Source organism: Salmo salar, chromosome ssa09 (assembly GCF_905237065.1).
Source record: "Salmo salar chromosome ssa09, Ssal_v3.1, whole genome shotgun sequence".
Lineage (NCBI taxonomy): Eukaryota > Metazoa > Chordata > Actinopteri > Salmoniformes > Salmonidae > Salmo > Salmo salar.
Genome location: NC_059450.1, coordinates 23,151,723 through 23,177,239, shown reverse-complemented (window position 1 = coordinate 23,177,239; position 25,517 = coordinate 23,151,723). Strand labels below are relative to the sequence as shown.

Sequence of the window (25,517 nt, the reverse complement as noted above, 5' to 3'; positions counted from 1 at the left end):
TCTAAAAAGGATTCAATTAGATCTTTTCCCTACAGAGCTATGATCTGCTCCACATTTTCAGTGAAAGAAAAAGTATAGATTTTCTTTAAATTAATAAAAAACAAGGATCGCTTGATTGCGTATGTCTTCACACCCCCAAAGTTAATACTTTGTGGAAGCACATTTGTCAGCAATTAAAGCTGAAAATGAATAAGAGACTACCAACTCTGCACAACTCAAAATTGCTGAAGCTCAGTACATTTGGTTGGGAATCATTTAAGGGCAGCAATATTTAAACCTTTTCACTGATTTTCAACCAGCTTTAAGTCAGGACTGAGACTGGACCCCTCAGGAACGCTCAACAACTCTTGGACATTCTGGTCTTTGGCATTAAAATGTGTGTAATTGTCTCACTGAAAAATAAAAACTCTCATCCAGGGTTAGGTATTCAGAAGACTAAGGCAGGTTTTCCTCTAACCTTTTACCTGGGCTTTGCTCCTTTCATAGTTATTTTAATAAATAAATAAATAAATTACTGCCTAATGTGAGAGAACCGACATGTAACTAGCTAGCTAGGTAAAGTAAACTCACCCCATTCCGTACAAATGTGCGCAACCGTGACATTCAAACGAGGCTGCAAAGAAAACTAATGGGACTGTAGCGACTGTGTTGACTTCAAAATCTGGGGTGTGAACTAAGTTTCTATTCAAGCGTTGATCGACATGGTAATGGCTCTATAGTATTGGAGAAAAGTTGAAAACAACTGACCCTCTGTTACATCGTGACATGTCATGCCGTAACGTACAGCACGTGTAAAGCAACTATTTCTCTCTTACAATCTCTCTCCACCAGGTGTAGCCCTTCTCTCATCGTTTAAAAACAAGAAACGGACAGTGACGGGGGTAATGGGGGATACCTTGTCAATGTTTACTTCTGAAGATCACTTTAGCACCGCCCTAAAAACCCGATTCAAATTCGACACAAACCTTCAAATAGGTATGTAATGACACATTATATAAACTCTTTATAGTGTTTTATTTACATTTTAGAGGCGATAAATTGGACAGATCGAGTGAAAGAAATACGTTTTCCCACACGACATCTCTCCTTCTCGCTATCAAGCATTAGTTTCGCTTCCCCAACCATCATTTTTAAAAAGACCCAGCGGCGCTCATTGTCTTCTTGAATTATGCAGAAACCGGCAGCGTGGAGGTCATGTTATTGATTTCGTTGGAAAGGGGAGAAATTGTGCTTTACAATGGTATTGACATTACAATTGATCTGAAAGTATTATGTTTTTGGGGCGCTAAAATAAGGTCAATTGTACGGACCAAGGCGATGTACAAAAGTGAGTGAGTTTACGTTAAACAATGAACCATGATCCCAACTCATGACGTTACTACCCTGCATGAATCTGCAGGTAGCTAACCAACCAGGTTTAATGTTAGCTAGCTAACATACGAATAATAATACAATACACGTAACGTTAGCTAGTGAGCCAGCTAACTAACGTTAGCTAGTTAGCTAACAATACACTTTAACTTGAAATGACTGTCAAAATTAGAAATGTGTAATATCTGAAAATATAGCTAGCTAGACTATCTTACCCATATACATCATGGATGGACGCCTCTCGATGTCACGAATGCCATGGTTGCCCTTAGTGTGAAGATGTAATCTGGAGACAGGTGTTTTCTCCATCTCCTTAGCTATCATACTCTAATTCCACTGATTAAAAAACTCGGTCCTCCAGAATGTGGAGAGCAACACTAATGCAGTTCTACTACGCAAAAAAAATAATTTGTGCTTCGAACTCATCTCACGGCATGTCCAGCCCACTCATTATCTCAGCCAATCATGGCTAGTGGGAAGGTTGCGGTCGTTTTCTGTGGCTAAACCAACCAGTCTCGTAATTTAACAATTTGATTCGTATTTACAGATGGCATACAAGTCTGTTATTAAGGCACGTACAAGTTCACATGTTCCAGAAGGCATTTCTGCCAAAAAACGCATTTTGATTTGAAAAGAAAGGTTACATACAAATGGCTGTCCTGTGAAGTAGTGACCCGCGACATATGCCTAGTTTCCTGAAACGAATCACACATTTCTAAAAAACAGTTTTTGCTTTCTCATTATGGGGTATAGTGTGTAGATTGATGAGGGAAAAAAACAATTGAATTATTTTTAGAATGAGGCTGTAACGTAACAAAATATGGAAAATGTTAAGGGGTCTGAATACTTTCTGGCGTCATTGTGTATGTTGCCCTAAGAGTTGTGCAAAGTTGGTAGAATCTTATTCAAAACTATTTACAGCTGTAATTGCTGACAAAGCTGCTTCCACCAAGTATTAACTCTGGGGTGTGAAGACATTACCATTCATTTTAAGCATTTCTATACTTTTTCTTTCACTTTGAAAATGTGGAGCAGGTTGTGTAGATATGGAGGAAAAAAATCTAATTGAATCCCTTTTTAGATGTAATTTTAAGGCAGCAAAATGACAACTGTGCAAGAGGTGTGTAGACTTTCGCTAGGCACTGTAGCTCCTCCATTGACCAAACCTGGACCTAACCCTACTTTGAACTGTGGTTGACAGCAGTTTGAGATCTGAAATATGAAGTAAACCATCTGCAAGTCTTTATGTCTGTTGGCAAGTACAAGTCACGGTGGTCTGCTACTGGTCTGCTACTGTCAGTTTTCAAACAATAAATGGGGATTTCCATAGAAAAGGACCAATTAGCACCAATATGTGGAGCATGGCCGGTCCTTGCTGTTCTGCCGCCCTAGGCGAGACCAAAAGATGCAGCCCCCTCACAAAACTACAATAGTCCCCCAGTAAGCAAAATGACATTGAAAAGACGTCTAAAATACGTATTTTCCAGACTTTGAGTTACGATTAAATTAACGTTCTGAATGAAAGGTGAAAATATATTTTCCGGATGTTTAAAATACATATTTTCAAGGATGTTGAAGAGGCATCTTTTCTGGACATTGAAGAATACGTATTTTCCAGACGATGAAAATATGTATTTTCTGGATGTTGAAATCAAGCTAATTTTTGGTTCTGAATTCAAAAGAAGTAATTTAAGAATGTGTCAGGAGTTCACCTAGGGGTCATGATTGGGGATGTACCAAATTATGTATTACAATAATTGATTATGCTTATGTTGTATTAATAGAAGGGGTGGGGTTATAAGACCCCTCCCTCTTTACATTTATAGGGTCCTAGACTACAGATGAACAATATATACTGCTCAAAAAAATAAAGGGAACACTTAAACAACACAATGTAACTCCAAGTCAATCACACTTCTGTGAAATCAAACTGTCCACTTAGGAAGCAACACTGATTGACAATAAATTTCACATGCTGTTGTGCAAATGGAATAGACAACAGGTGGAAATTATAGGCAATTAGCAAGACACCCCCAATAAAGGAGTGGTTCTGCAGGTGGTAACCACAGACCACTCTCAGTTCCTATGCTTCCTGGCTGATGTTTTGGTCACTTTTGAATGCTGGCGGTGCTTTCACTCTAGTGGTAGCATGAGAAGGAGTCTACAACCCACACAAGTGGCTCAGGTAGTGCAGCTCATCCAGGATGGCACATCAATGCGAGCTGTGGCAAGAAGGTTTGCTGTGTCTGTCAGCGTAGTGTCCAGAGCATGGAGGCGCTACCAGGAGACAGGCCAGTACATCAGGAGACGTGGAGGAGGCCGTAGGAGGGCAACAACCCAGCAGCAGGACCGCTACCTCCGCCTTTGTGCAAGGAGGAGCAGGAGGAGCACTGCCAGAGCCCTGCAAAATGACCTCCAGCAGGCCACAAATGTGCATGTGTCTGCTCAAATGGTCAGAAACAGACTCCATGAGGGTGGTATGAGGGCCCGACGTCCACAGGTGGGGGTTGTGCTTACAGCCCAACACCTTGCAGGACGTTTGGCATTTGCCAGAGAACACCAAGATTGGTAAATTCGCCACTGGCGCCCTGTGCTCTTCACAGATGAAAGCAGGTTCACACTGAGCATATGTGACAGACGTGACAGTCTGGAGACGCCGTGGAGAACGTCCTGCTGCCTGCAACATCCTCCAGCATGACCGGTTTGGTGGTGGGTCAGTCATGGTGTGGGGTGGCATTTCTTTGGGGGGCCGCACAGCCCTCCATGTGCTCGCCAGAGGTAGCCTGACTGCCATCAGGTACCGAGATGAGATCCTCAGACCCCTTGTGAGACCATATGCTGGTGCGGTTGACCCTGGGTTCCTCCTAATGCAAGACAATGCTAGACCTCATGTGGCTGGAGTGTGTCAGCAGTTCCTGCAAGAGGAAGGCATTGATGCTATGGACTGGCCCGCCCGTTCCCCAGACCTGAATCCAATTGAGCACATCTGGGACATCATGTCTCGCTCCATCCACCAACGCCACGTTGCACCACCGACTGTCCAGGAGTTGGCGGATGCTTTAGTCCAGGTCTGGGAGGAGATCCCTCAGGAGACCATCCGCCACCTCATCAGGAGCATACCCAGGCGTTGTAGGGAGGTCATACAGGCACGTGGAGGCCACACACACTACTGAGCCTCATTTTGACTTGTTTTAAGGACATTACATCAAAGTTGGATCAGCCTGTAGTGTGGTTTTCCACTTTAATTTTGAGTGTGACTCCAAATCCAGACCTCCATGGGTTGATAAATTGGATTTCCATTGATTATTTTTGTGTGATTTTGTTGTTAGCACATTCAACTATGTAAAGAAAAAAGTATTTAATAAGATTATTTCATTCATTCAGATCTAGGATGTGTTATTTTAGTGTTCCCTTTATTTTTTTGAGCAGTGTATATACATTATGAGGTTTTAATATTGTTCCACAGTTGTTTTCTATTTCTCTCTCTCTCTGCCTCTTATAAAGAGACCCCTCTGAGAAATGTGTGACTGAGACAGAACTCTGCAGGGGAGTGTAGGAGATAAGAGTATTCAGACATTCCATTATAAATCAACTTGGACATTTACTGCTAAGCTTTTAGATATCACACTAAAAGCCTTGTTTATATAGCTGTGTAGGCATGGTTTTGGTCGCATGAGTAAAAGATAATGACGTAGGCAGTGACATCACTTCGGGTTTGATAAAATAACATGGGACCTTTTCTTTGATTCAGAACTTACTCGGAAACATGCGTGCTATGTTCCTGATTGTCAACTTCTGTCTGCAATTGCATTAATAAAGGTTTTGAATGATTTAAATAAAGATATTGTCATAATGCCAATGAGCCAATGATTGACAAGGCACAAGGAGGAACGAACCCCAACAAATGCTCAACTATGTGGTAAGCCTACTGTTTGTAAAACACCAAAAAAAGATGTCCGGTCCAGACAGGAACAAAAAAAGACGTTGGCTCGTGCTTACTGGGGTATAGCCTACCATGTTGGCCCCAATGGAATTGTATGAATGCCCATCCATGTGCTAAGCCCACCGTTTGTAAAGCCCACCGTTTGTACATTGGCTTTATTAACCCTGATTCCCATGACTAATCAATTTGGCCATTTAAGCTCTGAATATCAGCTACCCAACTTTATCAGGAGTTATCATGAGCCTATTCGCAATGTGTTTACACAGCAGGATTTTTTAAAATAGATTTTTTATTGAACCTTTATTTAACTATGCAGAAGTATTTCTTTTTCGTTATGAACAGCTGATCATGACAATGGGGTGAAACTTCTGGACAAAAGTTGTGATTGTCCCTTCCATATTGTCCATTTTACTTTGACCTGTCCTGTTTTTAGGATATATTGTTTGTTAACATGACAGCGCATTTTATATTTGATTAAGCACCATTTAGGTTAGGCTATTTGATTGGAGAAACCTGCATGATGTAAAAAGCATCCATCTCACTACATTGTCAAACATTTTATCTCCAGATTGTTGTAACGCCCTGGCCATAGAGAGAGGTTTTTTGTTCTTTATTTTGGTTAGGCCAGGGTGTTCCACCTAAGAGGGCGACGCCAGAGCGGCCCGCCTGTCCGGAGCCGCCAGAGCGGCCCGCCTGTCCGGAGCCGCCAGAGCGGCCCGCCTGTCCGGAGCCGCCAGAGGGGCCCGCCTGTCCGGAGCCGCCAGAGGGGCCCGCCTGTCCGGAGCCGCCAGAGTCGCCCGCCTGTCCGGATCTGCCAGAGTGGCCCGCCTGTCCGGATCCGCCAGAGTGGCCCGCCTGTCCGGATCCGCCAGAGTGGCCCGCCTGTCCGGATCCGCCAGAGTGGCCCGCCTGTCCGAATCTGCCAGAGTGGCCCGCCGGGCGAAGCCATCGCCGCCCGCCAGCCGGGCGCAGCCAGGGTCGTCCGCCAGCCGGGCGCAATCAGGGTCGCCCACCAGACCTTCGGCGCGGCCAGGTGTGCCACCTAAGAGGGCGACGCCAAGGGTGGGGCAGAGGCCACGTCCCTCACCTGAGCCGCTGCCGTAAGAAGGCCCACCCGGACCCTCCCCTTCAGTGTCAGGTTTTGCGGCCAGAGTTCGCACCTTGGGGGGGGGGGGGGTACTGTAACACCCTGGCCATAGAGAGGGGTTTTTTGTTCTTTATTTTGGTTAGGCCAGGGTGTTACATTGGGTGGGCGTTCTATGTTCTTTTTGTAGGTTTTTTGTATTTCTTTGTTTTGGGCCGTGTGTGGCTCCCAATCAGGCACAGCTGAAGTTCGTTGTTGTTGTTGATTGGGAGTCACACATAAGGAGCAGGTTTTTCCTTTGGGTTTTTGTGAGGGATTGTTTTCTGTTTTGTTCATTTGGGACCAGACAGGACTGTTTGCCGTCGTTGCTATCGAGTGTTTTGTTTGTAGTGGTTCATTTTTATTAAATATCAAGATAAACACACAACCTCCGCTGCATCTTGGTTTTCTTCCGACGACAGCCGTTACAATTGTAGGCTACAGAAAAGGCCACATACTCTTTTTACCATATCCTATACCTGCTACACCTAAAAAAATCATATGCCACTGGTTGAGAGAAATTGTCATTGTTTTTGGGCAGAATTGTGAGGGTTTATGTGTTGTTGTTGGAGGTGCGTCTTGGACAGTTTAGCTCAGAAAATGCCGCCCTCGTCAATCTGCCGCCTTTAGCGGCCGCCTAATCCTGCCTTTAAGAGTCTATATTTTGGGGGGGAAAATGCATAGATACATTTTTCAACAATTTTCCATCTTAACCTCTCTAGGCTAGGCGGGACGAATTCGTCCCACCTACGTAACAGCCACTGCCAGCCTGTGGCGCGATTTTCAAAACCTTAAAAATCCTATTACTTCAATTTCTCAAACATATGACTATTTTACAGCCATTTAAAGATAAGACTCTCGTTAATCTAACCACACTGTCCGATTTCAAAAAGGCTTTACAACGAAAGCAAAACATTAGATTATGTCAGCAGAGTACCAAGCCAGAAATAATCAGACACCCATTTTTCAAGCCAGCATATAATGTCACCAAAACCCAGAAGACAGCTAAATGCAGCACTCACCTTTGATGATCTTCATCAGATGACAACCCTAGGACATTATGTTATACAATACATGCATGTTTTGTTCAATCAAGTTCATATTTATATCAAAAACCAGCTTTTTACATTAGCATGTGACGTTCAGAACTAGCATACCCCCGCAAACTTCCGGGGAATTCGCTAACATTTTACTAAATTACTCACGATAAACGTTCACAAAAAGCATAACAATTATTTTAAGAATTATAGATACAGACCTCCTCTATGCACTCGATATGTCCGATTTTAAAATAGCTTTTTGGTGAAAGCACATTTTGCAATATTCTAAGTACATAGCACAGGCATCATGGGCTCGCTATTTAGACACCCGGCAAGTTTAGCACTCACCATAATCATATTTACTATTATAAAAATGTCATTACCTTTTGTTGTCTTCGTCAGAATGCACACCCAGGACAGCTACTTCAATAACAAATGTTGGTTTGGTCCAAAATAATCCATCGTTATATCCGAATAGCGGCGTTTTGTTCGTGCGTTCCAGACACTATCCGAAATAGTAAAGAAGTGTCACGCGCTTGGCGCAATTCCTGACAATAAAATTCAAAGTATTCCATTACCGTACGTCGAAGCATGTCAACCGCTGTTTAAAATCAATTTTTACGTCATTTTTCTCGTGAAAAGCGATAATATTCCGACAGGGAATCTCCTTTTCGGCAAACAGAGGAAAAAATCCCAAAGCCGGGGCGGTCGGGGTCACGCGCATAAGCTAGTGTCTCTTGATGGGCCACTTGAGAAAGGCGATAATGTGTTTCAGCCTGGGGCTGGAATGACGACATTCTGTTTTTTCCCGGGCTCTGAGAGCCTATGGAAGACGTGGGAAGTGTCACGTTAGAGCAGAGATCCTTAGTAAATGATAGAGATGGAAAACAAGTTCAACAAATGGTCAGACAGGCCACTTCCTGTAAAGGAATCTCTCAGGTTTTGACCTGCCATTTGAGTTCTGTTATACTCACAGACACCATTCAAACAGTTTTAGAAAATTTAGGGTGTTTTCTATCCATATGTAATAAGTATATGCATATTCTAGTTACTGAGTAGGAGTGGTAACCAGATTAAATCGGGTATGTTTTTTATCCTGCCGTGTCAATGCTGCCCCCTAGCCCTAACAGGTTAACTTTTTGGTGACAGGGGGGTTAGTATTCGGAAATTCAGATGATTAACGTGCCCAAATTAAACTGCCTGCTACTCGGGCCCAGAAGGTAGGATATGCATATTATTAGTAGATTTTGATAGAAAACACTCTGAAGTTTCTAAAACTGTTTGAATGATGTCTGTGAGTATAACAGAACTTATATGGCAGGCAAAAATCTGAGACAAATCCAACCAGGAAGTGTGGAAATCTGAGGTTTGTAGTTTTTCAAGTGATTCCCTATCCAGTATACAGTGTCTGTGGGGTCATTTTGCACTTCCTAAGGCTTCCACTAGATGTCAACAGTCTTTAGAATGTTGTTTCATGCTTCTACTGTGAATGGGGAGAGAATAAGAGGTCCTGGAGTCAGATGACTGAGAGAATGACATGAGTTCAGTGGCGCGCACTCCCGTGAGAGTTAGCTGTGTTCCTTTTCATTTCTGAAGACATTGGAATTGTCCGGTTGGAATATTACTGAAGATTTATGATAAAAACATCCTAAAGATTGACGCTATACATCGTTTGACATGTTTCTCCGAACGTAAATAGAACTTTCTTTTACTTTTCGTCGTGACATTTTTTGCGCACGCTTCCTGCATTTGGAGTAGTGGACTAAACGTGCGAACAAAAAGGAGGTATTTGGACATAAATTATGGACTTTATCGAACAAAACAAACATTTATTGTGGAACTGGGATTCCTGGGAGTGCATTCTGATGAAGATCATCAAAAGTAAGTGAATATTTATAATGCTATTTCTGATTTTAGTTGACTCCAAAATGGCGGGTATCTGTATTGCTGGTTGTTGTTGTCTGAGCGCTGTACTCAGATTATTGCAAAGTGTGCTTTCGCTGTAAAGTTTTTTTGAAATCTGACACAGCGTTTGCATTAAGGAGAAGTGTATCTATAATTCTTTGAATAACAGTTTAATATTTTATCAACGTTTATGATGAGTATTTCTGTAAATTGATGTGCTCATTCACCGGAGGTTTTGGGAGGCAAAACATTTCTGAACATTACACGCCAATGTAAAATGGAGTTTTTGGATATAAATATTGTCACGACTTCTGCCGAAGTCGATGCCCCTCCTTGTTCGAGTGGTGCTCGGCGGTCGACGTCACCGGTCTTCTAGCCATCACTGATCCATTTTTCATTATCCATTGGTTTTGTCTTGTCTTCACAAACACCTGTTTCCAATCCCATTCATAACCTGTTGTGTATTTAACCCTCTGTTTCCCCTCATGTCCTTGTCCGAGATTGTTTGTATGTTATTTTGTGTCGTGTATTTTTGTAGTAGTGAGCTACGGGTATTGTTGACCATGTTATTTTATGGACATTTTGGTTTTGGAGTTCATTGTTTGTTTATTATTTTATTAAAACAATTCCAGTGATACTAAGTTGGTTTCTCCTGCGCCTGACTTCCCTGCCACCTACACACACGGCGTTGACAAATATGAACTTTATCGAGCAAAACATACATGTATTGTGTAACATGAAGTCCTATGAGTTCCATCTGATGAAGCTCGTCAAAGGTTAGTGATTAATTTTAGCTGTATTTCTGGTTTTTGTGACGCCTCTCCTTGCTTGGAAAATGGCTGTGTGGTTTATCTTGTCTCGGTGCTGTCCTAACATAATCTAATGTTATGCTTTCGCCGTAAAGCCTTTTTGAAATCGGACAATGTGGTTGGATTAACGAGAAGTATATCTTTAAAATGGCATATAATAGTTGTATGTTTGAGAAATTTGAATTATTCAATTTTTGTTGTTTTGAATTTGCCGCCCTGCTATTTCACTGGCTGTTGAATAGTGTGTCCCGCATTTCCCAGAGAGGTTAAAAATTCGGCATAAGTAAAATCTTGGGTTTATGTTGACGTAAACACCCCTGCCAACTAATATAAACACTTATATTTAGTTTTGGAGAAGTTGTTAACCTCTCTAGGGTATGTGGGACGCTAGCATCCCACCTGGCCATCATCCAGTGAAATTGCAGAGCGCCAAATTCAAAAACAGAAATACTCATAATAAAAATTCATAAAAACATACAAGTGTTATACATCGGCTTAAAGATTAACTTCTTGTTAATCCAACCGTTGTGTCAGATTTCAAAAAGGCTTTACGGCGAAAGCATACCATGCAATTATCTGAGGACAGCGCCCAGCACACAAAACATTACAAACAGTTACCAGCCAAGTAGAGGAGTCACAGAAGTCAGAAATAGCAATACAATTAATCACTTACCTTTAATGATCTTCATATGGTTGCACTCACGAGACTCCCAGTTACACAATAAATGTTTGTTTTGTTCGATGAAGTCCCTCTTTATATAAAAAAAACTCAGTTTTGTTGGCGCATTTTGTTCAGTAATCCATTGGCTCAAAGGCAGTCACAACAGGCAGACGAAAAATCCAAAAAGTATCAGCAAAGTTCGTAGAAACATGTCAAATAGTTTCATCAATATAAAAGAAACACAAGAAAGGTGCGCTCTCGGTCACGCGCAGAAAACAGCTCTGGGGCCTTCCCAGGGTCCACTCACTCAGAGTGGTCTTTCCCTCATTTTTCAGAATACAAGCCTGAAACAATTTCTAAAAACTGTTGACATCTAGTGGAAGCCATAGGAAGTGCAATCTGAGTCCTAAATCATGGGACAAACATAAGAAAATCCCACTTCCTGGATGGATTTGTCTCAGGTATTTGCCTGCCATATCAGTTCTGTTATACTCAGACATTACTTTAACCTGTTGGGGATAGGGGGCAGTATTTGCACGGCCGGATAAAAAACGTACCCGATTTAATCTGGTTACTACTCCTGCCCAGTAACTAGAATATGCATATAATTATTGGCTTTGGATAGAAAACACCCTAAAGTTTCTAAAACTGTTTGAATGGTGTCTGTGAGTATAACAGAACTCATATGGCAGGCAAAAACCTGAGAAGATTCCTTACAGGAAGTGGCCTGTCTGACCATTCCTTGAGCTTCTTGACTCTGTTTATTGAAGACTGAGGATCTTTGCTGTAACGTGACACTTCCTACGGCTCCCATAGGCTCTCAGAAGGCGGGAAAAAGCTGAATGATGTAATTCCAGCCCCAGGCTGAAACACATTAGCGCTTTTGGCAAGTGCTCTATCAGAGGACAATGGGCTGAGGCGCATGCACGAGTCGACCCCATGTTTTTATTTTCTTTCGTCTTTGAACCTAAACACAGATTCCCGGTCGGAATATTATCGCTTTTTTTTTACGAGAAAAATGGCATAAAAAGGGATTTTAAACAGCGGTTGACATGCTTCGAAGTACGGTAATGGAATATTTAGAATTTCTTTGTCACGAAATGCGTCGTGCGCGTCACCCTTCTTTACCATTCGGATAGTGTCTTGAACGCACGAACAAAACAGAGGATATTTGAACATAACTATGGATTATTTTGAACCAAACCAACATTTGTTATTGAAGTAGAAGTCCTGGGAGTGCATTCTGACAAAGACAGCAAAGGTAATAACATTTTTCTTATAGTAAATCTGATTTTGATGAGTGCTAAACTTGGTGGGTGTCTAAATAGCTAGCCCTGTGATGCCGGGCTATCTACTGAGAATATTGCAAAATGTGCTTTCACCGAAAAGCTATTTTAAAATCGGACATGCGAGTGCATAGAGGAGTTCTGTATATATAATTCTTAAAATAATTGTTAGGTTTTTTGTGAACGTTTATCGTGAGTAATTTAGTAAATTCACCGGAAGTTTGCGGGGGGTATGCTAGTTCTGAACGTCACATGCTAATGTAAAAATCTGGTTTTTGATATAAATATGAACTTGATTGAACAAAACATGCATGTATTGTATAACATAATGTCCTAGGGTTGTCATCTGATGAAGATCATCAAAGGTTAGTGCTGCATTTAGCTGTGGTTTGGGTTTATGTGACATTATATGCTAGCTTGAAAAATGGGTGTCTGATTATTTCTGTCTGGGTACTCTGCTGACATAATCTAATGTTTTGCTTTCGTTGTAAAGCCTTTTTGAAATCGGACAGTGTGGTTAGATAAAGGAGAGTCTTGTCTTTAAAATGGTGTAAAATAGTCATATGTTTGAGAAATTGAAGTAATAGCATTTCTAAGGTATTTGAATAACGCGCCACGGGATTCAACTGGCTGTTGAGTAGGTGGGACGATTTCGTCCCGCCGACCCTAGAGAGGTTAACAGTTTTGGAAACTTTAGTGTTTTCTACACAAATCTTCCAATTATATGCATATCCTAGCTTCTGGGCCTGAGTAACAGGCTTTGGGCACGCTTTTCATCCATATGTCAAAATACTGCCCCCTACCCTAGAGAAGTTTTAACCTTCTGCAAGAGGAGGGAGGATAATGAAAGTTTAAGTAATGGTAAATGTACCAATTATTTAGTGATTTTACTGATTTGAATTTTGTTTATCAATTATTAGGGGGTTAAAACTCGTGAACCAAAAAATCTGTAACAGAATTACTGCAACTGAAATAGCTACAATGGGAAATCATAGTGATCAATAGTGATAAACCACAGTTGGTTCACCTGCTACTGTCCTCCCTTTCACTTGCATACTCTTATTTTCAGCTCATAACGGTTTTTATTTGTCTTTCTGTTGTCTAGTGGAAAAACCCTCCCTCTCCTCCCCCCTCCCTCTCTCTGCCTCTCGCTCTCAATCTTAAGTTAATGTCACCTCGCCCAGCTCTTACTGACACCTACCCAGGTGCCACCTCTCTTTCCATTTACTGTAACCAGCATCTACACCCACTGAGTACCGACCGACATCGGGCATCCATGGACGTTGAAAAGTAGTTGAAATTTGGTCTGTCCACCTTGGCTGTTATGTTAACGTCCAAAAATGGACCGGACAAAATCCGAACCTATCATAGACGTACATTACCGGTCAAAAGTTTTAGAACATCTACTCATTCAAAGGTTTTTCTTTATTTGTACTATTTTCTACATTGTAGAATAATAGTGAAGACATCAAAACTATGAAATAACACATATGGAATCATGTAGTAACCAAAAAAGTGTTAAACAAATTATTCAAAGTAGCCACCTTTAGCCTTGATGACAGCTTTGCACACTCTTGGCAGTCTCTCATCCAGCTTCATGAGGAAGTCCCCTGGAATGCATTTCAATTAACAGGTGTCCCTTGTTAAAAGTTACTTTGTGGAATTTCTTTCCTTCTTAATGTGTTTGAGCCAATCAGTTGTGTTGTGACAAGGTAGGGGGATATACAGAAGATAGCCCTATTGGTAAAAGACCAAGTCCATATTTTGGCAAGAACAGCTCAAATAAGCAAAGCGAAACAACAGTCCATCATTACTTTAAGACATGAAGGTCAGTCAATTCAGAACATTTCAAGAACTTTGAAAGATTCTTCAAGTGCAGTCACCAAACCGTCAAGCACTATGATGAAACTGGCTCTTATGAGGACCGCCACAGGAATGGAAGACCCAGAGTTACCTTTGCTGCAGAGGATAAGTTCATTACAGTTACCAGCCTCAGAAATTGCAGCCCGAATAAATGCTTCACAGAGTTCAAGTAAAAGACAAATCTCAACATCAACTGTTCAGAGGAGACTACGTGAATCAGGCTTTCATGGTCGAATTACTGCAAAGAAACCACTACTAAAGGACACCAATAAGAAGAAGAGACTTGCTTGGGCCAAGAAACACGAGCAATGGACATTAGACCGGTGGAAATCTGTCCTTTGGTCTGGAGTCCAAATTGGAGATTTTTGGTTCCAACTGCAGTGTCCTTGTGAGACGCAGTGTGGGTGAATGGATGATCTCCACATGTGTATTTCCCACTGTAAAGCATGATGGAGGTGTTATGGTGTGGGGGTGCTTTGCTGGTGACACTGTCAGTGATTTATTTAGAATTCAAGGCACACTTGACCAGCATGGCTACCACAGCATTCTGCAGTGATACACCATCCCATCTGGTTTGGGCTTAGTGGGACTATCATTTGTTTTTCAACAGGACAATTACCCAACACACCTCCAGACTGTGTAAGGGCTATTTCACCAAAAAGGAGAGCGATGATGGAGTGCTGCATCAGATGACCTTGCCTCCACAATCCCCCGACCTCAACCAAATTGAGATGGTTTGGGATGAGACGGACCACCGAGTGACTGAAAGCTGCCAACAAGTGCTCAGCATATGTGGGAACTCCTTCAAGACTGTTGGAAAAGCATTCCAGGTGAAGCTGGTTGAGAGAATGCCAAGAGTGTGCAAAGCTGTCATCAAGGCAAAGGGTGGCTATTTGAAGAATCTCAAATATAAAATATATTTGAACACTTTTTTTGGTTACTACATGATTCCATATTTGTTATTCCATAGTTTTGATGTCTTCACTATTATTTTACAATGTAGAAAATAGTCAAAATAAAGAAAAACCCTTGAATGAGAACGGTGTTCTTAAACTTTTGACTGTTAGTGTATGATTCACAAGTTTGGATAGTACAGTACAGTACTGTACAGTGAGTAGAGCACAGTAGAGTACAATAGAGTACAGTACAGTACTACAGTGAAGAAAAGTAGTGTATAGTTCAGTAGTCTATGCTGTACTGTACTGTGATGCCCAAACTTGTGAAACATCAGGAGAATAATTATGCAGCGACTGGGAGACCCATGAGGCAGCGCACAATTGGCCCAGAGTTGTCCGGTTAGGGGAGGGTTTGGCCGGCCGGAATGTCCTTGTCCCATCGCGCTCTAGCGACTCCTGTGGTGGGCCGGGTCCATGCATGCTTACAGTCGGCAGTTGTACGGTGTTTCCTCCGACACATTGGTGCGGCTGGCTTCCGGGTTAAGCGAGCATCGGTGCAAGCTTGGCAGGGTCGTGTTTTGGAAGACACAAGGCTCTCGACCTTGGCCTCTACCGAGTCCATACGGGAGTTGCAGTGATGGGACAAGACTGTAACTACCAATTGGATATCACGAAATTGGGGAGAAAAAAGGGTAAAAAACACCAAAAATATATATAATAAGAAACATAAAGTAAAAATAGCTAACACCCAGTTATTTCTGCAGACATCTTTGAATCTTAATTCAGAGCAGATATTTAAGAGTTTTTGTAATTACGTTACCAAAGTTACTGTAATTACATTACCAAAGTTTGCATCTGCACAGTTCTTCTACTGAATTAGTTTTTGTACATGTTTCTGTGGAAATTGTTAATAGAGTTGTATGGTTTGTTAAACTTTGAAATCAAATGTTTTTTGTTTGGCATACATTTTAAAGTGAATAAACTGAGTCAAAGTGTAATTCCGTTTCAATGGAATTGCCCTAATACATCACATAAGTTACATTGCCTATAGCAAAACAATGTTTGATACAAAACTAAAGATTATATAACCATCAACAACCCCATCTCCCCAAAACCAACAAAGACACACACACAGTCTAGCAGCTCCTGACCCTCTGGGAGGCTGGCGGGGAATTCCAATGTGATGGGAGATCTGCTTTATCTCAGAAGGCAGTTTTTTCTCCCGCACACTAATAAATCACTGTGTCTGCTCCCATTGAGCACCACTTTAACCAGCCTCCCAGGGGCTCCCAGAAAAACCACACACTCTTAATCAATACACACAATGGTAAACCAAACATCCACACTGCAATACACTAAAACCTAATAAAACTGTGCCAGGCTTAAGAGGGATTTGTGTAGAGAATTTGAATATCCAGGATGAAGAGAAAACCCCTGAGATGTGCCGTCTTGTTTGCAGACAAGAGCCCTCTGAGGGGCAGGATAGACGTAGAGTAAACAATACATCCCTTAACGCCAGCTAAACAATACACCCCCCCCACCACCATACACAGCTAGAGCCCAAACAACAATCAACTGCAAGAACCACAATTACCACATATTCAACTAGGATCCTGGAAGCACATCTTAATGTTTGTAAAACAACTATTTTCTTGAGACCTGGACACTCAGTGTCTCCTCAGCTTCCTAAGTCTAACCCACACGCACTATTTCTCGCTGATGTTGAACGGGAAGAAGGACGTCTGGGGCTGTGGGGGAGGGAGACAGCTGGGCTGGAGCAGGGTGTTGGGACTGGGACTGGGATGGGCCTGTGGTGGGTTTGGGGAGGGGAGTGGCAAGGATAGCTGGGCTATGTGTCACTAATGAGAGGTGACAGGGGAAAGGCTAGCCTACACGCCACCGCACTCCCCATCCCCCATTTTTCATTCTGTAGCTCGCAAACACACACCACACACATATCTCACCAGAGTGGGTTGGGTCTCTGTATTTAAATCAGAAATTTACAGGGCAGACCGAGTACCTCAGCCTCCCACAGCACATTACCATACAAAACGCCAGGCAGGAATAGGATCAATGCATTATTCAAATTACAGTGAAGTCACTTTATCAATCATTTATATGGATTTCTTCCTCTGAAATCGCAGAAAGACAAAAGAGGAGATTCAAATCAAATCAAATATTTTTTTGGGGGGGGTCACATACACATATTTAGCAGATGTTATTGCGGGTGTAGCGAAATGCTTGTGTTCCTAGCTCTAACAGTGCAGTAGTATCTAACAATTCACAACAATACACACAAATCTAAAAGTAAAAGAATGGAATTAAGAAATATATAAATATTAGATTGAGCAATATCGGAGAGGCATTGACGAAAATACAGTAGAATAGAATACAGTATATACATATGAGATGAGTAAAGTAGTATGTAAAGATTATTTAAACATGATTAAAGTGACTAGTGTTCCATTATTAAAGTGGCCAGTGATTCCAAGTCTATGTACATAGGGCAGCAGCCTCTAAGGTGCAGGGTTGCGTAACTCGGTGGAAGCCGGCTAGTGATGGCTATTTAACAGTCTGATGGTCTTGAGATAAAAGCTGTTTTCCAGTCTCTTGTCCCAGCGTTGATGGACCTGTTGATGCACCTGACCTTGCCTTCTGGATGGTAGCGGGGTGAACAGGCTGTGGCTCGGGTGGTTGATGTCCTTGATGATCTTTTTGGCCTTCCTGTGACATCGGGTGCTGTAGGTGTCCTGGAGGGCAGGTCATTTGCCCCCAGTGATACATTTGGAAGACCGCACCACACTCTGGAGAGCCCTGCGGTTGAGGGCGGTGCAGTCGCCGTACCAGGTGGTGGTACAGCCCGACAGGATGCTCTCAATTGTGCATCTGTAAAGGTTTGAGAGGGTTTTAGGGGCCAAGCCAAATTTCTTCAGCCTCCTGAGGTTGAAGAGGTGCTATTGCTATTGCACCTTCTTCACCACACTGTCTGTGTGGGTGGACCATTTCAAATCGTCAGTGATGTGTACACCGAGGAACTTGAAGTTTTCCAAATTCTCTACTGCGGTCCCGTCGATGTGGATAGGGGCGTGCTCCCTCTGCTATTTCCTGAAGTCCACAATCAGCTCCTTTGTTTTGTTGACATTGAGTAAGAGGTTATTTTCCTGGCACCACTCTCCCAGGGCCCTCACCTCCTCCCTGTAGGCTGTCTCGTCGATGTTGGTAATCAAGCCTACTACTGTTGTGTCGTCTGCAAACTTGATGATTGAGTTGGAGACGTACGTGGCCACGCAGATGGGTGAACCGGCATTACAGGAGGGGGCTGAGCACGCACCCTTGTGGGGCCCCTGTGTTGAGGATCAGTGAAGTGGAGATTTTGTTTCCTACCTTCACTACCTGGGGGCGGCCCGTCAGGAAGTCCAGGACCCAGTTCCACAGGGCGGTGTTCATACCCAGGGCCTCAATCTTAATGATGATCTTGGAGGGTACTATGGTGTTGAATGCTAAGCTATACTCAATGAACAGCATTCTTACATAGGTATTCCTCTTGTCCAGATGGGATAGGTTAGTTCAGTTACCTTTGCTTTCTTGGGTACAGGAACAATGGTGGACATATTGAAGCAAGTGGGGACAGCAGACTGGGATAGGGAGAGATTGAATATTTCCGTAAACACTCCAGCCAGCTGGTCTGCGCATGCTCTGAGGACACGGCAAGGGATGCCGTCTGGGCCGGCAGCTTTGCAAGGGTTAACACGCTTTAATGTCTTACTCATATCGGGCACGGAGAAGAAGAGCCCACAGTCCTTGGTAGCGGGCTGCGTCGGTGGCACTGTGTTATCCTCAAAGCGGGCGAAGAAGGTGTTTAGCTTGTCCGGAAGCAAGACGTCGTGTCCGCGAAGTGGCTGGTTTTCACTTTGTAGTCCCTGCCACATACGTCTCGTGTCTGGGCGATGTCTAGGTCCTATTCATATCCTCCTAAAATTTCAGCTCTCCCAAAACCCTCCTGTTCAACCTTTATCAGATCATTGACAGTGACTGTCATCTCACACCACAGTACAGCTCACACATGCACACAGCCATGAATTTGCATAAGGTAGACAGTAACAATTGGGATAACTTGACCTACTAAGTGTTCTATAGTTAAAGCAGAGGCCAAATGCCGATTCGACTACTGTTTATGCAATGCCCCAGATAGTCTAGAGTTGCAGATTGGTCTAGTTCTTCATATGGTTACTGTGCCAATTAGTTCTACAAACCAAAAGGCACTGCGCATTGAGATTTTTTCATTGAATCAGTGTTCTTCACACACACATGCATAAACACTCCACACGCTTGGATATGTCAAAGACATGTGTGTGCTGGTGACCTCACCTGACCCATACAGAATTTGCACTGAATAAAATTGAGGATTAAATCACTTAATATATTCCTGTTTTGAAAGAGCTTCAAAATCTCTTCAGGACCAATCAACATGCCATTGACACAAAGAAAGAAAGCAGATGACAAACACCAGCAGTAGAAAAATACATACATTTACTGCATTGTAAGGTACCCAGTAGCACATTTTATCCTCATTAAAAAGTGTCAAAGACAAGGTTCTCTTTCAGCACCATATCAAATTTATGCTAGGTTATATTATTTTCCCTGCCATCAATAAAACTATTCTAGAAGCCGGTCATCAGGCTGCTGATTATCCCACACACCTGTCACCATCGTCTCGCACACCTGTCACCATCGTCTCGCACACCTGTCACCATCGTCTCACGCACCTGCGCCTCATGACACTCACCTGGACTCCATCACCTCCTTGATTATCTTCCCTATATCTGTCACTCCCCTTGGTTCTTTCCTCAGGTGTTATTGACTCTGTTTTCATGTCGGTGAGTTGTTTGTGTTTCGTGTTCATTGTATATTTTATTTATTAAAACACTCACTCCTTGAACTTGCTTCCAGACTCTCAGCGCACTCGTTACAAAAACACCAAAGCCTTGAATTGATAGTACACTATAACAGGCTATTGCCTTTAGCGCTCCATAACCCACAGGGATTGTCTCTTAACCTCTATGGGCTAGGTGGGATGCTTGCGTCCCACCTACTCAACAGCCAGTGTAATCCCGTGGCGCGATATTCAAATACTTCAAAAATGCAAAAACTTAAATTTTTCAAACATATGACTATTTTACACCATTTTAAAGACAAGACTCTCGTTAATCTAACCACACTGTCCGATTTCAAAAAGGCTTTACAACGAAAGCAAAACATTAGATTATGTCAGCAGAGTACCCAGCCAGAAATAATCAGACACCCATTTTTCAAGCTAGCATATAATGTCACATAAACCCAAACCACAGCTAAATGCAGCACTAACCTTTGATGATCTTCATCAGATGACAACTCTAGGACATTATGTTATACAATACATGCATGTTTTGTTCAATCAAGTTCATATTTATATCAAAAACCAGATTTTTACATTAGCATGCGACTAGCATGTGACTAGCATTCCCACCGAACACTGCCGGTGAATTTACTAAATTACTCACGATAAACGTTCACAAAAAAACCTAACAATTATTTTAAGAATTATAGATACAGAACTCCTCTATGCACTTGATATGTCCGATTTTAAAATAGCTTTTCGGTGAAAGCACATTTTGCAATATTCTCAGTAGATAGCCCGGCATCACAGGGCTAGCTATTTAGACACCCAGCAAGTTTAGCACTCACCAAAGTCAGATTTACTATAAGAAAAATGTTATTACCTTTGCTGTTCTTCGTCAGAATGCACTCCCAGGACTTCTACTTCAATAATAAATGTTGGTTTGGTCCCAAATAATCCATTGTTATATCCAAATAGTGGCGTTTTGTTCGTACGTTCAAGACACTATCCGAAAGGGTAAATAAGGGTGACGAGCATGGCGCATTTCGTGACAAAAAAAATCTAAATATTCCATTACTGTACTTCGAAGCATGTCAACCGCTGTTTAAAATCAATTTTTATGTTATTTTTCTCGTAAAAAAGCGATAATATTCCGACCGGGAATCTGCGTTTAGGTAAAAAGAGGAAAGAAAATAAAGCACGGAGTCGACTCGTGCCCGCGCCTAAGCCCATTGTCCTCTGATCGGCCACTTGCCAAACGCGATAATGTGTTTCAGCCAGAGGCTGCCTCGATATCATTCAGCTTTTTCCCGGGCTCTGAGAGCCTATGGGAGCCGTAGGAAGTGTCACGTTACAGCAAAGATCCTCAGTCTTCAATAAAAAGAGCCAAGATGAACAACAACTTGTCAGACAGGCCACTTCCTGTACAGAATCTTCTCAGGTTTTTGCCTGCCATATGAGTTCTGTTATACTCACAGACACCATTCAAACAGTTTTAGAAACTTTAGGGTGTTTTCTATCCAAAGCCAATAATTATATGCATATTCTAGTTACTGGGCAGGAGTAGTAACCAGATTAAATCGGGTACGTTTTTTATCCGGCCGTGTCAATACTGCCCCCTAGCCCTAACAGGTTAATTTACTTACAATGAAGATGTAGAAGAAGGCTATTGATTTCTAGGGTCTTCTCTAATCATTTAAGGTGCCCTACCAGGTCATTGCTCGAACATCCAATTAGCATTATCTTAGAGCAATGTTGTCCCAAGTTATTGTCAAAAAAGTCAGGACGTGTGGCTCCCTGAGCTGGAAATGGAGGTTTGGGACACCAAACCTCAGAAGAGAAACTCTGTACTGGTCTTCTACCAACACATCTCAGCTGATTGTTGACTAGGAGAGTGCTGGGGGAATAACAAGTAGGCTCTCTCTGCGTCATTCTCGTTGAGAGCTTTGCTTTACTACTGTGCTAACTAATGAGCCGGACTCTAACTTCACAGCATCATATCAGGCAGGATGGCAGACAGTCCAAATCCCCACTCCCCAGGCCAGCTGCGGAGCATGTACTAAAACAGCTGGTTCACCATCAGTAGATCAGCTGTCTGCTCCAGGAGAATGAGCAAGTGGTTTCACCATTGACACTTCTGCTGAGTTCAGACTTGACACACACCTGTGGTGTGTTTACGGACATATTCAATCGTTCCCTATCCCAGTCTGTTGTCCTCACATGCTTCAAGACAGCTACCATTGTTCCTGTACCCAAGAAGGCAAAGATAATTGGACAAAATGACTACTGCCCCATAGCACTCACTTCTGTCATCATGAAGTGCTTCGAGAGACTAGTCAAGGATCATATCATCACCTCCACTTTACCGGCCACACTAGACCCACTTCAGTTTGCATACCGACCCAACAGGTCCATAGACAACGCAATCGCCATCACACTGCACTATCCCATCTGGACAAAAGCAATACCTATGTAAGAATGCTGTTCATTGACTACAGCTCAGCATTCAACACCGTAGTACCCTCCAAGGTAATCATCAAGCTGGAGGCCCTGGGTCTTAACCCCACCCTGTGCAATTGAGTCCTGGACTTTCTGACGGTAGGAAACAACATCACCACTTCGCTGACCCTCAACACTGGGGTCCTCACAGACACCATTCAAACAGTTTTAGAAACTTTAGGGTGTTTTCTATCCAAATCAAACAATTATAAGCATATTCTAGTTTCTGGGCAGTAGTAATAACCAGATTAAATCGAGTACGTTTTTTATCCGGATGTGAAAATACTGCCCCCTACCCTAGAGAGGTTAACATTGAAGGTTGTGCAATGTAACAGGAATATTTTGACTTAGGGATGCCACCCTTTAGATAAAATACGGAATGGTTCCGTATTTCACTGAAAGAATAAACGTTTTGTTTTCGAGATTATAGTTTCCGGATTCGACCATATTAATAATGACCTAAGGCTCGTATTTCTGTGTGTTTATTATATTATAATTAAGTCTATGATTTGATATTTGATAGAGCAGTCTGACTGAGCGGTGGTAGGCACCAGCAGGCTCGTAAGCATTCATTCAAACAGCACTTTCGTGTGTTTTGCCAGCAGCCCTTCGCAATTCTTCAAGCATTGCGCTGTTTATGACTTCAAGCCTATCAACTCCCAAGATTAGGCTGGTGTAACCGATGTGAAATGGCTAGCTAGTTAGCCGGGTGCACGCTAATAGCGTTTCAAACGTCACTCGCTCTGAGACTTGGAGTAGTTGTTCCCCTTGCTCTGCATGGGTAATGCTGCTTCGAGGGTGGCTGTTGTCGATGTGTTCCTGGTTTGAGCCCAGGTAGGAGCGAGGAGAGGGACGGAAGCTATACTGTTACACTGGCAATACTAAAGTGCCTATAAGAACATCCAATAGTCAAAGGTATATGAAATACAAATCGTATAGAGAGAAATAGTCCTATAATTCCTATAATAACTACAACCTAAAACTTCTTACCTGGGAATATTGAAGACTCATGTTAAAAGGAACCACCAGCTTTCATATGTTCTCATGTTCTGAGCAAGGAACTTAAACGTTAGCTTTTTTACCTGGCACATATTCCACTTTTACTTTCTTTTGTTAAATCATCCCCCGTTTGGCGAAGTCGGCTGTCTTTGTTAGGAAGAAATAGTCTTCACAGTTCGCAACGACCCAGGCAGCCCAAACTGCTGCATAAACCCTGACTCTGTTTGCAAGAGAAGTGACACATTTTCCCTAGTTAAAAGAAATTCATGTTAGCAGGCAATATTAACTAAATATGCAGGTTTAAAAATATATACTTGTGTATTGATTTTAAGAAAGGCATTGATGTTTATGGTTGGAGCAACGTGTACCTAAGCGATTATATGCAACGCAGGACAGGCTAGATAAACTAGTAATATCATCAACCATGTGTAGTTAACTAGTGATTATGATTGATTGATTTTTTTTATAAGATAAGTTTAATGCTAGCTAGCAACTTACCTTGGCTTCTTACTGCATTCGTGTAACAGGCAGGCTCCTCGTGGAGTGCAATGTAAAGCAGGTGGTTAGAGCGTTGGACTAGTTAACCGTAAGGTTGCAAGATTGAATCCCCGAGCTGACAAGGTAAAAATATGTCGTTCTGCCCCTGAACAAGGCAGTTAACCCACCGTTCCTAGGCCGTCATTGAAAATAAGAATGTGTTCTTAAATAAAGGTGAAATAAATGTAAAAAAATATATAATAATAATCTAATCAGATGCCTGTGTGAGACATTGTGACGCAACTCAATAACATACTGGTGGATTTCACACTCCATAGGGTCCTCCTATACACGAAACATCCTAAAGCAGACAAGTAAACACTCTGCTACCTGAGATAAGCCCAAAAACTACATTCAAGTTGCCATAGAAGAAAATAGGTTATTCAAATGGCGTTACTGTTGGAGTCAAATGTAAGTTTAATACATTGATCTGCCAACGTGAAAAAAAAATACATTTGAATGTTTGACGTTGACGAAATTGGGACACCACTCATTGCAACGCCGCGTCCTTCACTTCAACAGTAAAGAGGCGATGTATAGGCTAGCAATAAATAACAACGTTTCACTTTTTATTGAATAATAGTAGAGGCCTTTCTTTTTATTGTTTTGTATGCACAATTTAACAAGAGGTGTTCTAGTTAAGGGAATAGCATACGCATCAGACCGTTCTGTGTCGCTGCAACTTTGCCTACAAAACGGCTACATAACAAGCCAGAAGAATGCAGTTGAAAGGCTTTGTTAGTAAACTATCATAATCCATTAGCTATACGGAGCTATTGTTGCCTTGCTGACAGCAGTTCGATTATTCCTGCTAAAACCTTCGCATGCCCATTCCTCGTGTTGAATAGGTTCGGCTGAATCGGAAATTAATCACAGTAAAAGTGGCCATTAAAGCAAACAAGTTCAGTGCAAAAACGCTAAGAAACATTTCGGTAGCCTGTTAGCCACGTTCATAACCCTGTAATTACATGTCGGTTGCTACGTCCGCTTTGACTAGTGCGCGGAGACTTGACAAGTTTTGTAAATGTTCATTAATAATATAGGTCGTTGATTGAATAGTTTGAGATGTCATACCTTGAGCAGACTTCAATATGCTCGAGCCTTCCTTTCCTTCTCTTCTTACAGAAATTATTCTTCCTTTCAAGTTGATTCCCGACTCAAGTTATGATAATTCCTTTTAGAATTTTTTTGGTCAACGGCACAAATCCCCTTTGTAACACCGAGCATCACGCATAGATCGACGCCATATCCAACGAGAGAATGCAGTATGTGCCTTTAGATCCACTTTGCCTCGACTTCTCAACAAATTGCATGTTTTTTGGGAGAAAATAAACTCAAGACGTGACCCTTTGCTTGGATTTGTTTTCCTGAGAAAAAAAAAACATCCTTGCGCGGCGCTTGGTTGGGTGGGTGGTGTGGCCTATCCGGAGGCTGTTTGCTGACTGGTTCAAATCTGTAATGAGTCGGGAATTGTCAGCTTGCGAGCGCCGTCTAGCTGTATGTGCGAGCAATATAGGTAGGTCATATAATAGGCCTCCAGTACTCATGAAATATTTAAAGTGCAGTTTATGAGTATTTAAAAGCCACAGTCTGGAAAATTGTAAACAATCAAAGAGTGGGTTACCAACATGTTAATAATGGAGCAAATGCATGCAATGACAGCTATACATGCACTTTCACTGGATTTCTCTCTTATAGGCCTATTTGTA

General features: G+C 42.2%; 1 pseudogene; it reads right to left on the bottom strand.

Annotated features, from left to right (window-relative positions):
• Nucleotides 1-25,250, bottom strand: part of LOC106610998 (BTB/POZ domain-containing protein 7-like) — a 48,018-nt pseudogene extending 22,768 nt beyond the window's left edge.
• Between the last annotated feature and the right edge of the window lie 267 nt (nucleotides 25,251-25,517).